The 13,448-nt window shown below is 34.9% G+C and overlaps 1 long non-coding RNA gene across 1 annotated transcript in view; it reads left to right on the forward strand.

The window, feature by feature from the left end:
* LOC311615240 overlaps window positions 1-13,102 on the forward strand; it is a 974,758-nt gene extending 961,656 nt beyond the window's left edge. The window contains exon 3 of the long non-coding RNA XR_014793751.1: window positions 13,059-13,102. This is a non-coding gene — a long non-coding RNA (uncharacterized lncRNA). The remainder of the gene's footprint in view (window positions 1-13,058) is intronic.
* Window positions 13,103-13,448: the final 346 nt, after the last annotated feature.

The following is a 13,448-nucleotide window of genomic DNA, read 5'->3' on the forward strand; positions in this document are numbered from 1 at the left end:
TTTCTGTGAAGCCAGCATTCCCTAATCCTAAAACCAGATAAGGACACTATGAAGAGAATTACAGGCCAATATTCCTGATGAACACAGATGCTAAAATCCTCAACAAAATCCTATCAAATTAGATGCAGCACTACACTTAGAAAGATCAAACAAAACGAACAAGTGTGACATAATCCAGGGATGCAAGGCTGTTACAATATCTGCAAATCAATAAATGTGATACATTATATAAACAAATTGAGAGACAAAAATCACATAACCATATCAATTGATTCAGAAAAGGCATATGACAAAATCCAACAACTTTTCCTGATAAAAACTCTCAGTAAAGTGGGAATTGAAGGATCATACCTCAACGTAATAAAAGCCTCATATGACAAACCTACAGCCAACATCATATTCAATGGGCAAAAACTAAAAACATTTCCCCTAAGAACAGAAAAAAGAAAGGGATGCCCACCTTCACCACTCATATTCAACATAGTACTAGAAGTGCTAGCCATAGTGATCAGATAATAAGAAGAAATAAAAGGCATCCAAAACTGGAAAAGAAGTAGTAAATTGTCATTATTCACAGATGGCATCATATTGTATCGAATACATTAAAAAAAAACACTAAATAGTCCATAAAAAAAACTATTAACCAGGATTCCACTTATGAGAGGTATTTAAGATAGTCAAAAATCATAGAATCAAAGAGTTGAATGGGATTGCCAGTGGGAGGGTGAAATGTGGAGTTACTAATCAATGGCCATAAACTTCCAGTGAATCAGAATTAATATGCTCTAGAGATCTGCTGTAGAACATTGTACCTATAATCAATGATAATATTGTTTAAATTTTGTTGAGAATGTAGATCTCATGTTAGGTGTTCTTTCCATAATAAAATAAAATTTCTGTAAATATAAGAAAACCCCTCTATTGCATAGGTAAGTAGCTAGGCGAGATATTATGAAGGAGTTAAAATGCACACCTGGAAAAATGGCTATCATCAATAAATCAACCAACAGCTGGGCCAGTGTGCCTCAGTGGTTGAGCACTGACCTATGAACCAAGCAATTACTGGTTTGATTCTGGTCATGGCACATGCCTGGGTGACAGGTTCAATCCCCAGTAGGGGGCATGCAGAAGGCAGCTGATCGATGTTTCTCTCCCACTGATGTTTCTATCTCTCTATCCCTCTCCCTCCCTCTTTCTCTAATATATATATATATATATATATATATATATATATATATATATATATATATATATATATATATATATTTTAAATAAATCAAAAAACAAGGATGTAGAGGAAAAGGATCCCTAGGACACTGCTGGTGGGAATGCAGATTGCTACAATCATTGAAAAAAAAACAGTGGAGTTTTATTTTTAAAATTAAAATTGAATTGTCATTTGCCCCAGTGAACCCACTGCTAGTAATATATCTTAAGAAGCCTGAAATATCATCAGAAAAAATATATATGCAACCCTATGTTCATAGCAGCATCATTTTTAATAGGTATTATTTGGAAACAGCCCATCAATAGATGAATGGATTTAAAAATTTGTTGTACATTTACACAATGAAATACCAATTAACTGTAAAAAAGAAGTTTCTCTTACTCTTTGAGACAACATGGAGGGACCTGGAGAGTATTATGCTAAGTAAAATAAGTCACTCAGAGAAAGACAAGTATCACATAATATCAGTTATATGTGGAATCTAATGAATAAAATAAACTGATGAACAAAACAGATCCAGAGACATTGAAGTGTGCAACAGACTGATGTACTTCAGAGGGAAAGGGGATAGGGCAGGAAGAGATTAACCAAACAACTTATATGCATATATGCATACCCCATGAACAAACAATAGTGAGAGGAAGGTCTGGGGAGGGTGTGGAGGTGGGGTGAAAAGGGTCTACAGGGGAAAAAAGGGACATTTGTAATACTTTCAATAATTAATATCAAAACAAAAACTAATAACAGAATTAAAAGGATTATATTCTATTTCACTATGCTACAGAGTACCATTTGATAAGATCTGTGTCTGTGTCTCATAGGATTTTCTGAATGATTTAAAAAAATAGTTTCTTATCTCATTAGCTATGTCTAGGTGATGCCAGTTTGATATTTACATCTCCTAGGGAAAGAGAAACAAAGGAAACCAATAAACAAATGGGACTACATTTATTTTTTAATATATTTTTATTGATTTCAGAGAGGAAGGATGAGAAAGAGAGAGATAGATTCACCAATGATGAGAGACAATCATTGACTGGCTGCCTCCTGCATACCCTGTACTGGGGATCAAGCCCGCAACTTGGGCATGTTACCTTGACCAAAATCTAACACAAGATCCTTGAGTCCGCAGGTCAATGTTCTATCCACTGAGCTAAACCAGCTTTTTTTTTTTTTTTTTTTTTAAAAAGCTTCTTCACAGCAAAGAAACCATTGTCAAAATAAAAAGGGAACCCACTGTATGGAAGAACATATTTGCCACTGATAATGAGTTAATATCCAAAATATACAAAGTACTCCTATAACTAAACAAAAGGAAGATAAACAATTCAATTTAAAAATTGGCAGGGGATCTGAATAGAGACTTCTCCAAAGAGGATATACAAATTACTGAGAGACATATAAAAAGAATGCTCAAAGTCACTAATCATCAGAGAAATGCAAATTAAAACCACAATGAGATATCACCTCACACCTGTCAGGTTGGCTATCATCAATAAATCAAAAAACAACACGTGCTGGCCAGGATGTGGAGAAAAGGGACATTAGTTCTCTGTTGGTAGGAATGCAGATTTGGTGCAGCCACTATGGAAAACAGTTTGGATTTTCCTAAAAAAAATTAAAAATGGAACTTCCATTTGACCCAGAGATCCCACTTCTTGGGACATATCTTAAAACCCATGAAACACCAATCAGAAAGAATAAATGCACCGCTGTGTTCACAGCAGCATTCTTTACAATAGCTAAGATTTGGAAACAGCCCAAGTGGCCATCAGTAGATGAATGTATAAAAAACTGTGGAACATTTACACAATGGAATACTATGCATCTATAAAAAAGAGGGATCTCTTACCCTTTGGGACAGCATGGATGGACCTGAAGACTGTTATGCTAAGTGAAATCTGAGAAAGACAAGAATCACATAATCTCACTTATTTGTGGAATCTAATGAACAAAATATGTTGACCAACAAAATAAAACCCAAAGTATAGAGACATGGAGCAAACTAATATATCTTGATGTCAGGGGAGAAGAGATATGAGGACAAAGAACTTATATGCTATTCCATAGACATGAACAATAGGATGATGAAGACCTCGGGTGGGTGTGTCGGCATCCTGAGATGTCCATTACTTTTAGCTGCAACTAGGCTTCTACACATACAGGGACACAGCCAATAAGACTTTGAGTTTCTTCTCTTATAAGGTTTATGAAGTCTCTAAGAAAACAATACAGGGCAATTATGCCAACTGTTGTTTGGGTTCTTAAAAAGCCATTCGAAATGAATTATTTTAAAATTGAAATATTATTAAACTTTATTGTACATTTTCCTTCAAAAACATCAGCAGAAGCAACATTTTATAAACAAAATCATTATCTGAGAGTAAGTGAAAAGCACTGCATGCTTATTTGGTTTAATTTTCATGCTCCCTCTCTACCCACCCATAGTCCTTTTTTTTTTTTTTTTTTTTTTTTTTTTTTTTTTTTTAAGAGTAGAGGCAGCCTTTTGGTGTATGTATAGCAAGACATATTTATTAAATTTTAAATAACAGTGATACTTTTTATTTCTGTAGAACTTTTTATAAAAGCAATCAAAATGTTTTCCAGGAAAAAAATGTTAATGTTGCATTATTCAAAATAAATTGCACAGGTGGTTTTTTTTTTGTTGTTGTTTGTTTGTTTGGTTTTTGCCAACTTTACATAGCTACTGCAAACAATAAGGAATGCCAATTTAAATGGAAAATAATTAAAATAGTTGGAAAGACCTCTGGGCTAAATGCCTAATTCCATTGGGGAAAAGGGAGACCATAGAATAAGAGGTTGCCTTTTAAAACACTTCAATATAATAATTTCTTCAGATAAGCTCCTTTCATTAACTGACTTTAGAATAATTAATTAAACCTCATAGAGTCCTACAAAGTAGAAGATGTATTAACCCATTTTTAGAGAAGATACAGACAGAGATTAAATGATTTCCCTTCTAGCACATGAGCACAGTATACCAGAACCAACTAGGATTCTCAGAACCCTAATAAAACTTGTCAGTGATTCATTCAAAAGTTTTATTGTATTATAACACACATACAAAGAAGTAAAGAGACAGCCTAACTTTTCAGCTCAATGAATTTTCACAAATTGAATTACTGCAGTTAACCAGCATCCAAATTAAAAAAAAAAAACACGCACAAACACACACACACACACACACACACACACACACACACACACAGAGAGAGAGAGAGAGAGAGAGAGAAACAAAACCATCCAGAAGCCCCCCTCTAGTCTCCTAGTCACACCCTCATAAAGGGTAACTGCCATCCTGACTCATAACACCATGTATTATTTTTGCCTATGTTTGAAATTCACATAATGGAATCATACTGTATGTATTCTTTTGTGTCCTCTTTTGGCATAATACAATGCTTTTATCCATATTTTTATGACAATTTAAATCCATTGTTTACCTATTATGCTCTAGTGCTGCTATGAGCATTCTTGAACCTGTCTTATGTTGATCATATAATCACATTTATATTACTTTTGTTCCTAGGAGTGAACTTGCTGGGCTATGCATATACATTTGTTCAGCTTTAGAAGATACTTTTAAAGTTTTTTGAAATAATTGTCTCAACTTATGCTCTCACCAGAGTATATGAGTTCCAATTGCTGTTGATATTTGCTGACTTTCTCATTAAAAAATAAATTCTTTATTGTTTAAAGTATTGCACATAGCTGAGACCGGTTTGGCTCAGTGGTAGAGCGTTGGTCTGCGGACTGAAAGGTCCCGGGTTCGATTCCGGTCAGGGGCATGTACCTTGGTTGCAGACACATCCCCAGTAGTGGGTGTGCAAGAGGCAGCTGATCGATGATTCTCTCTCGTCGATGTTTCTAACTCTCTATTCCTCTCTCTTCCTCTCTGTAAAAAATCAGTAAAATTTATTTTAAAAAATAAAATAAAGTATTGCACATAGTATTACATATGTCTCCTTTCCCCCATTGACCTTTCCCTGGCAACCCCCCCCCGTCCCCCAGCACATTCCCTCACCCCCCTAGTGTCTGTGTCCATTGGTTATGCTTATATTCATGCATACAAATCCATTGGTTGATCTTTTACCTCCCACTCTCAGCCCTCCCCTGCCTTCCCTCTGAAGTTTGACAGTCTGTTCAATGCTTCTCTGTCTCTGTAACTATTTTTGCTCATCTCATTTTAGCCATTCTGGATTTTGTGGTTGTATGTAATTGTGGTTTTAATTTGCATTTCCCTGATGATCAATGAGATTGAACATCTTTTATATATTTATTGGCTGTTTAGGTATCCTTTTTGAAGAAGTGCCTATTAAAATCTGCTATCAATTTTTCTATTGGGCAAACTGTGCTTTAAAATTGATTTGTAGGTGTTCTTTACATATTCTGAAAGTGTCCTCTGTGGAATATATGAATTGTAAATAATTTCCTAATTCTGTGGATTATCTTTACAATGACAGTTAATTATTAAATATCAATCAATAATGCCATTAAGACACTCTAAATATCTATTAATCCTGAGTTAACCCCTTCAAATTGGCAAGGAAATAAAATTTTTCCATTTTACAGATAGGGACATTGATGGAAAAAGTTAACACATTAAAGCTGAGACCAGAATCTTATTAACCTGAATTGTTAGGGTTCCATTAATACCCGATTCTATTTTAGATACCTCTCTCCTCAGCACCTCCTCTGCTCCCTCCAACGACCACATGTCTACATACAATTTGACTGCAAATTAACATCTGGTTTCCCCTCAGAGGAAGAACAGACTTGATGTCAACTGTAACAAAATTGATTTCTGGCTCTGTATTTTGTTCTATGTTTCCAGAGAGATTACACAACCATTAAACCAGTCATTATTTAAACAAATTTAAAATAACATTAAACTGCAACAGTGTCAGAAGGGTGCCTCACACATTAATAATGAAGTAACTCATATTTAATAATATAATATCCACACTAGAGTTTTAAGGTTAGCTAAGGCAAGAGACATATTCAGAAGACCTACTTCTGGCGGGGGGTGGGCGGTGGGGAAGTGTGCTTACACTTCAGAAGTTTACCCATATTTATCAAATGTTAGAAAAAAAGGATGGTTTACTTTGTTTCTGGAAAGGCCCTGAAAGCCTATATGGTTTTAGAAAAATACATTTATCCACTTCATAACAAAGACTAATTCTTTAAACTTTGACAGAACTATTTGTTAGAGTGGGAAAAATGTATACAAGCGCAAGGAGGTGAACCCAATATCTCGATGTGTCTGTGACCTTCATCTAGTGCAAGTCACATTTGAACTAGAAAGCAAGAGTTACAATGGAGTGATTTGACAGCTCTAAGGAATGCCCATTTCACATGACCCAGGTATTTTAATATCATCTGTTTGAAAATACAACCAAAATTCTATTTTCTACTTTATGGTTTTGATCTCTAATAAAATTAAATTAGGGTATATGGGGCCAAGGTATAAGGAATATTCTTTAAAATCCAGGTACTTTTCTGAGAATAAATTTAGATGAGGGAAAATGTGACAGAGAATGTAACATATTTATTAGAGACCTTTAAGAAATAAGAGCTTAAATTGAATATTTCAGTAGATCTTTTGGTCTTAATGAAACTTGTTCTGGGTCTATGCCCCTTCTGAGTGAGCTGTGCTCTAAGTTCAATTCTACGCTCTTTTCCAACTTTCAGTTTTTTCCCCCAGTGCCATTACCCTCAAGTACCTATTGTAATTCAATGTAGATTAACAAAAAACTATCCTAAAAGAACTCCTTAAAGAAATCTGCTTTAATTAAAATAGAAAAGAATGGCTGTTAATTAGGACATCAATTATTTTATATAAAACACTTTAAAATTGTTCTAGGGTCCTTGAATATAATTACCATTATTTTGTAAAAATGAAGGGGAAATTTTCTCACCAAGGTAATTTTGAAGTTGGTCCATCTAGATTGTCTCAATTTCTGAATGAGTATTATCAGCATTTATGAGGTTTTAAATGTCTATATTATATTAATACTTCATGTCTGATTAGTTCACAATACATTCTATACAACATTATTGAAGTGGACACTTAAAAATGATTTATACTGAGGATGACATGCTTATTAATAGATTTTGTAATTACTGATTTTATAATATACTGTATTCAAGTGTTAAATAACAAACTAAATATCTATTTCATGCATTCATTAGGAGCTGAGGATATAAAACACATCATTGTTGCATGTGGGATCAGACAATCCATTGTGAGGGATATTCATGTAAGTAAATCTTTGGAATATAAATTGAGAAATGCTATAGATTTATCAAACAATTGTACAATAAGATCACAAAAGAAAAATCCACTGTTTAGAATTCAGGTACAGAAAATACTTTTCTGAGAAAGCTATTGCAGTGATTCTTAAAGAAGGAGAAATTTGTCTAACAGTGATGAGGGTGGTGGGTGTTTGTGTATGCATAGAGACTAGCATTGTTAAAGGCAGTGACAAGTTCAGCAATTTTATATAAGTGGAGAATTTGGTATGATAACCTGGATGATAGGAAGGTCTAGGGAACCTTTCTTAGAGTGACAAAGCCAATATTACATAGAAGAGAACTACCTCATTGTTCTATAGCTTGGGCATTTATTTGTGATGTCTAAAGCTATAAAATTCTCCAAAGATCTAACTATATTAAAGCATGTATTTAGGAAATAATGAAGGACTGATTCAATTTGGCTGAAGCATTTAGGTGTGTGGGGGGAAGGGACAGCGAGAAAAGGTAACTCTATCTTCTATAGTAAAAATGACAAAAGATGAAGATTTTGATGTAGCAAACGAACACTGAAAGACAATTAATGCATTCATAAATTAGTCTCCATTTTTATGACTAAAGCCTTTCATTTGTTTTATTTTGGAAAGATAATATGCCTTTATTAAAGTTATTAATTCCTATGAGCAAGCAACAGAATATTTAAATTTTAATATTAATGCTTAAAATTCATGTGTCTTGTATTTCATAGTAGGGGTAAGATGTTTTATCAACAGTTTTACATATTCTTCATTGCTATCCATGCCCTTTATCTGACTGTCTCAAACCAATACACCTTCTAGATTGACCTACCAAACTCACACATTTTACATGTAAAATATTTTCTTTCTTTCTTTATATACTAAATGGAACATATACCAACAATCAGAATAGCACTTAGCACCTTTGTTTTTAAATATCATTTTCTTTAATTAAATTGCCAATATTAAAGCAGAATATGTTAACCATTTTCTTTTTTCTTTTTCTTTTTTTGTGAAGGTTTTGTAGGAAACACTAAAAAAATATCAGGGAAGTGGTAGAGTTGGCACAGGATATCTGAATGTTTAATAAGATTCATTATGGGGTGGATAGCTGGCATTCCTGCCCATTTGGAGAACTGGGTCAATGTTAGATAAGTATCAAACTTAGGGATAAAAACCCAAGAAGAGTTGGTCAACAGGCAAAAGCAGACCCATAAGCAGAGAAATATTATCATAGCAGGCAAGGTGGAAAAGGTCACAAACAGAAAATTAGTTGAATAGGAAAGGGTATGGTAATTAGGTAGAGAGTGTTACAGAAGATCCGGACATTTTGGGAGGAGGTAAGATGGCGGAAGAATAGATGGGCGGATTCTGAGCCCTCTCCCGAAGCAGAAAGAGAGAGCAACTGAGGGTCTTGTGCTGTGAGTGTTTATCGGCGAGACAGCGAACACCAGGAGAGTGTTACAGAAGATCCTTGAGTATGACTTAGTGAGTTAAATGAGAAATTGGGGTTACAAAACTCAAGATCTATAGAAGACAGAAGATACAGGAATAAGGAATGGCAGTCAGGTTGAAGAGGGAGCCCAACAAGACATGAAGAGAATCAATAATCTGAGTGAAGTGAATGGAGTCAGAGCAACTAAATTTCCTAGTGAAATCAGAGAGCTTGTAAGAAGATTGTGGTTTGAAATAGAGCTAGGCTGAATGAAGTTATATTATTATTGGTGAGTGGTAAAGTGGCATGAAGTCAAACATTAACAAAATTTAGAAGAACAATGATTTTGCTATGTCTAGCATCTGACAGGTTATAAACAATAAATGTCAATTAAGAGATGGCTAAACAAATGCTGCTGAGAAAATGGCAAAGGGGGAAGTAGAAAGTAAAAAGGTCATCTAATTGCTAGATACCCCAAAAGAGAAGGTGATAAGGGGGTGGCTAGAAGAAAAGTGGGTCTAGCCTACCATAGTTATGATTAGTATATGAATGAACCTTGAGATATATTTAGTTTAAGGAAAAATCTCTGGATTTAACACTTTTCCTCTGAAGAATATAGTGTGGGGAGGGTTGGACTGCTGAGAACTAGGGTACTGATTCAGATTTGATACTTCATGGTACATGTTCTATGGTGAAGCTCTGAGTATGCCACTGGCACACTTCTCAATTACACTTAGTTGAACTTCCATTGAGTTGATAAAACCTTCATGAAGAGTCAATAGAGAAATCTATAATATGTTTGCAAAAGAAATCTAGAATTCCACTCTGGTAAAATGAACTGCAGGGGCAAGAAAAATGGGTTTTAAGGTTTGGGAGGGATTTGAGGTTGTCCTACATAATAGATTGGAATAATAGAGAAGATAAAGAACAAAAGATGGCTTTAGGGATGTAATGAATGAATGCTATGGGATTATTAGGTTTAAAGTGAGAACCAAAGTCATGAGAAGTTTCAAATAGGAACAATAACAAATAGGAACAATAACATGCACAGTAAAGATAAAGAGATAGAGATAAAGTGAATTCAGGACCACAGAAGGGATGTCAGTTTGAAATGAAACAAGTGATCTTTAATTCTCAGCCTTTTCTTCTGGTTCCTCTTCTTCAGTATGAAAGCATAACATTTGACTTTTTCATTTCCCTAAGGCACATGGGATAGTGCAAATAGAAAAACTTTAAAGTCAAACAAACATGCTCTGAATAAGGTTGTGGACCAGTTGGATGACCATGAGTAAGTTACTTTCATGTCCCATACTTCATTTTCCTCAGCTGCAAAATGATAATAGCACTTATAATACTTCATAGGATTTTTGTAAGGTGTAAGTTAGCTAATACTTATTAATTATAAGGCTGCTGTCCTCTCTTCCAAATTATGACATACAAACTCTCTACAACTTCTACCTCAATATTGGTGATAACTCCAGTTCCCGAAATAGGGAACTAAGTAAAGCATATAAGGCCAATGGGTCACAGAATTCTGTTAAATGTCATGTGGCCAGACTCTTGTGGTGGAATGCACATTCCATTCGGAATAAGACAAACTAGGTTCAAATCTAGATTCTATCACTTGTAAGCTGTTTTAAACTTGCATTAGTTACTTCTCTGTGCCATAGTTTCTATACCTTCATAGTGAGTGAGAAATAAAATAACAAATATGAAGTGTCAGGTATGTAGTAGGCATTAATAAACTTCACATTTTTCATCACCAAATTTCCAGAGTGAGTTGCTAATACTATGAATAAAAATATTTGGATTTTATTACCCTCAGCTTGACCTGTTAAGATCACTAAAAATCTCATTGCCATATCAGAAGATAGTTTTTAGTTATCACTTTTACTTCTCTATTGTTGTGGACACTACATAATTCTAAAAACACTCTACAATCTGGGCCTCAGGAATAGTCTTCATATGATTTGGATTTGATATATTTGGTTTCTTCTACTGTATAAGTTTCTATACTTCCACATTAAGCATTTCCCAGTGACTTTACGATTCCCATTTGGGTTTTTAAAAATTACTATACAAACAAGGCCCTGTCTGTTCTTGGAAAAACTGTTAGAGATCCCCAAAACAAAGGAATTTATAGAACTTTCCCTATGGAAAGAGGAGAAAACAGAGTTATTCTAAAAGATGTTGACAAGAGAGATGGAGGTACATCTCCCTTGACTGATTTATTAATCTAACCAAGATTGAGAGGTCAAAATGGTGATGGAATAGACAGACAGGTCCCGAGCCTTGTCCCAAAGCAGAAAGAAGGAACAGCTGAGGGTCTCACAGAGAGTATTTGTTGGTGAGTTAAAGGACAGCTAGACTCCAGGAGAAGGTGGAGAAAGGTTGGATGGGGTTTCCCCTGACTGGGCAGCCCCACTGCAGCTGGATTCCCTCTCAGAGAGACAGGCTAGGATGTGGAAACCACACCATCTTGAAGGGGAAAGTGAATCTTATAAGAAGCTTGAAAAAGCACAACTGCAGCAACCACCAAACAGCTGCAAGCCCCAGAACACCAATACCCAATTGGAGCAAACACACAGTTTCAGAAGAGGTCTAAACTCCACCATGGAAAGGAGACAGAGAACTATATAACCAGACATCACGAGAAGAGAGACAATGGGTGGAAAAAGAAACAGCTCACATATGAAAGAAAAGCAGAAATCACCAGAAAAGGAAGTAAACGAAATAGAGGCTAGCAACATGTCAGAGAAAGAATTCAAGGAAATGGTCATATGGTGGCTGAAAAGAATAGAAGACAAATTCAAAAATATGAGTAAGAACCAAGAGGAAATGAAGAAGAACCAAGAAAAAACGGCATAGCTGCTTTAAAGAACTCAATAGAAAGTATCAAGAGTAGACTAGAAGAATCAGAGGACCACATCAGTGAGGTAGAAGACAAAGTGGGGGGAAATACCCAAGTGGAGCAGCTTCTAGGAAAAAAAAATAAAGCAAAAGGAGAGCCTAAGGGAACTTTGGGACAACACAAAACAAAATAACATCTGCATAACAAGGGTCACAGAAGGAGAGGAAACTGAACAAGGACTAGAAAACCTGTATGAAGAAATAATGACAGAAAACGTCCCCAATATAGGGGAAAAAGAAAAAAAATCTAAGAAGGTCAGAGTCCCAAGCAAAATATACCCAAAAGACCAACACCAAGGCACATTATAATTAAATTGGAAAACACCAATGACAAAGTAAGAATTTTTAAAGTGGACAGAGAGAGACAGAAAGTTACATACAAAGGAACCCCCATCAGACTAGTGACTGGTTTCTCAACAGAAACTCATCAGGCCAGAAGGGAATGGAATAAAATATACAAAGTCATGCAAAGGAAGGTCTGAATCCAAGAATACTGTACCCAGCAAGGCTATCACTAAAAAATGAAGGTGAAATCAGGACCTTCACAAACAAAAAAGAACTAAGGGAATTTATCACCACAAATTTAAACCAGCAATACAAGAAATTTTAAAGGGTCTGCTGTAAAAAATAATATAGGAAACAAAGAATAAACACAGTGGTAAAGAATAAGAATGGCAACAAATAAGTACCTATTAATACTAACTTTAAATGAAAATGGATTAAATGCCACAATCAAAAGACACAAGATAACGGATTGAAGAAGAAATCAAGATCCATATATCTGCTGTCTATAAAAAACACACCTCAGAAAAAAAGACACACACAGAATGAGGGTGAAGGGATGGAAAAAGGTTTTCCATGTGAATGGAAATGGAAGAAAAAAGCTGGGGTAACAATACCTATATCTGACAAATTAGATCTCAAAGTGAAGGACATAACAAGAGATAAGGAAGGCCACTTCATAATATTAAAGGGAGCAATCCATCAAGAAGAAATAACTCTGTTAAACATATATGAACCCAATACAGGAGCAGCCAAATACATAAAAATCTCCTTGAGGCTATCAAGTGAGAGATTGAGATCAAGGAATAAATAAAAAACATCATGGCAACAAATGACAATGAAAACACAAAAATCCAAAATCTATGGGACACAGCAAAAGCAGTCTTGAGAGAGAAGTTCATAGCTCTACAAGCCTACTGCAAAAAAAAAAAAAAAAAAAACAAAAAAAAAAAAAACAAAACAAGAAACAATGGTAATAAATTACCTAACACTACAACTCAAAGAGTTGGAAAAAGAACAAGAAATGAAATAATGTAATCAGAAGGAATGAAATAATAAAGATCAGAGTGGAGATAAATGACATAGAAACCAAAGAAACAATACAAAAGACCAACAAAACTAAAAGTTGGTTGTTTGAAAAGATAAAGAAGATTGATGAACCTCTAGCCAGGCCCACCAAGAAGCAAAGAGATAGGACCCAAATAAACAAAATCAGAAATGGAAGAGGTGAAATAACAACAGACCCCACAGAAATACAAAGGATCATTACAAAATACTATGAACAACTTTATCCCAACAACCT

Source organism: Pipistrellus hanaki, assembly GCF_964339955.1.
Source record: "Pipistrellus hanaki genome assembly, chromosome: X".
In the NCBI taxonomy this organism is placed as follows: domain Eukaryota; kingdom Metazoa; phylum Chordata; class Mammalia; order Chiroptera; family Vespertilionidae; genus Pipistrellus; species Pipistrellus hanaki.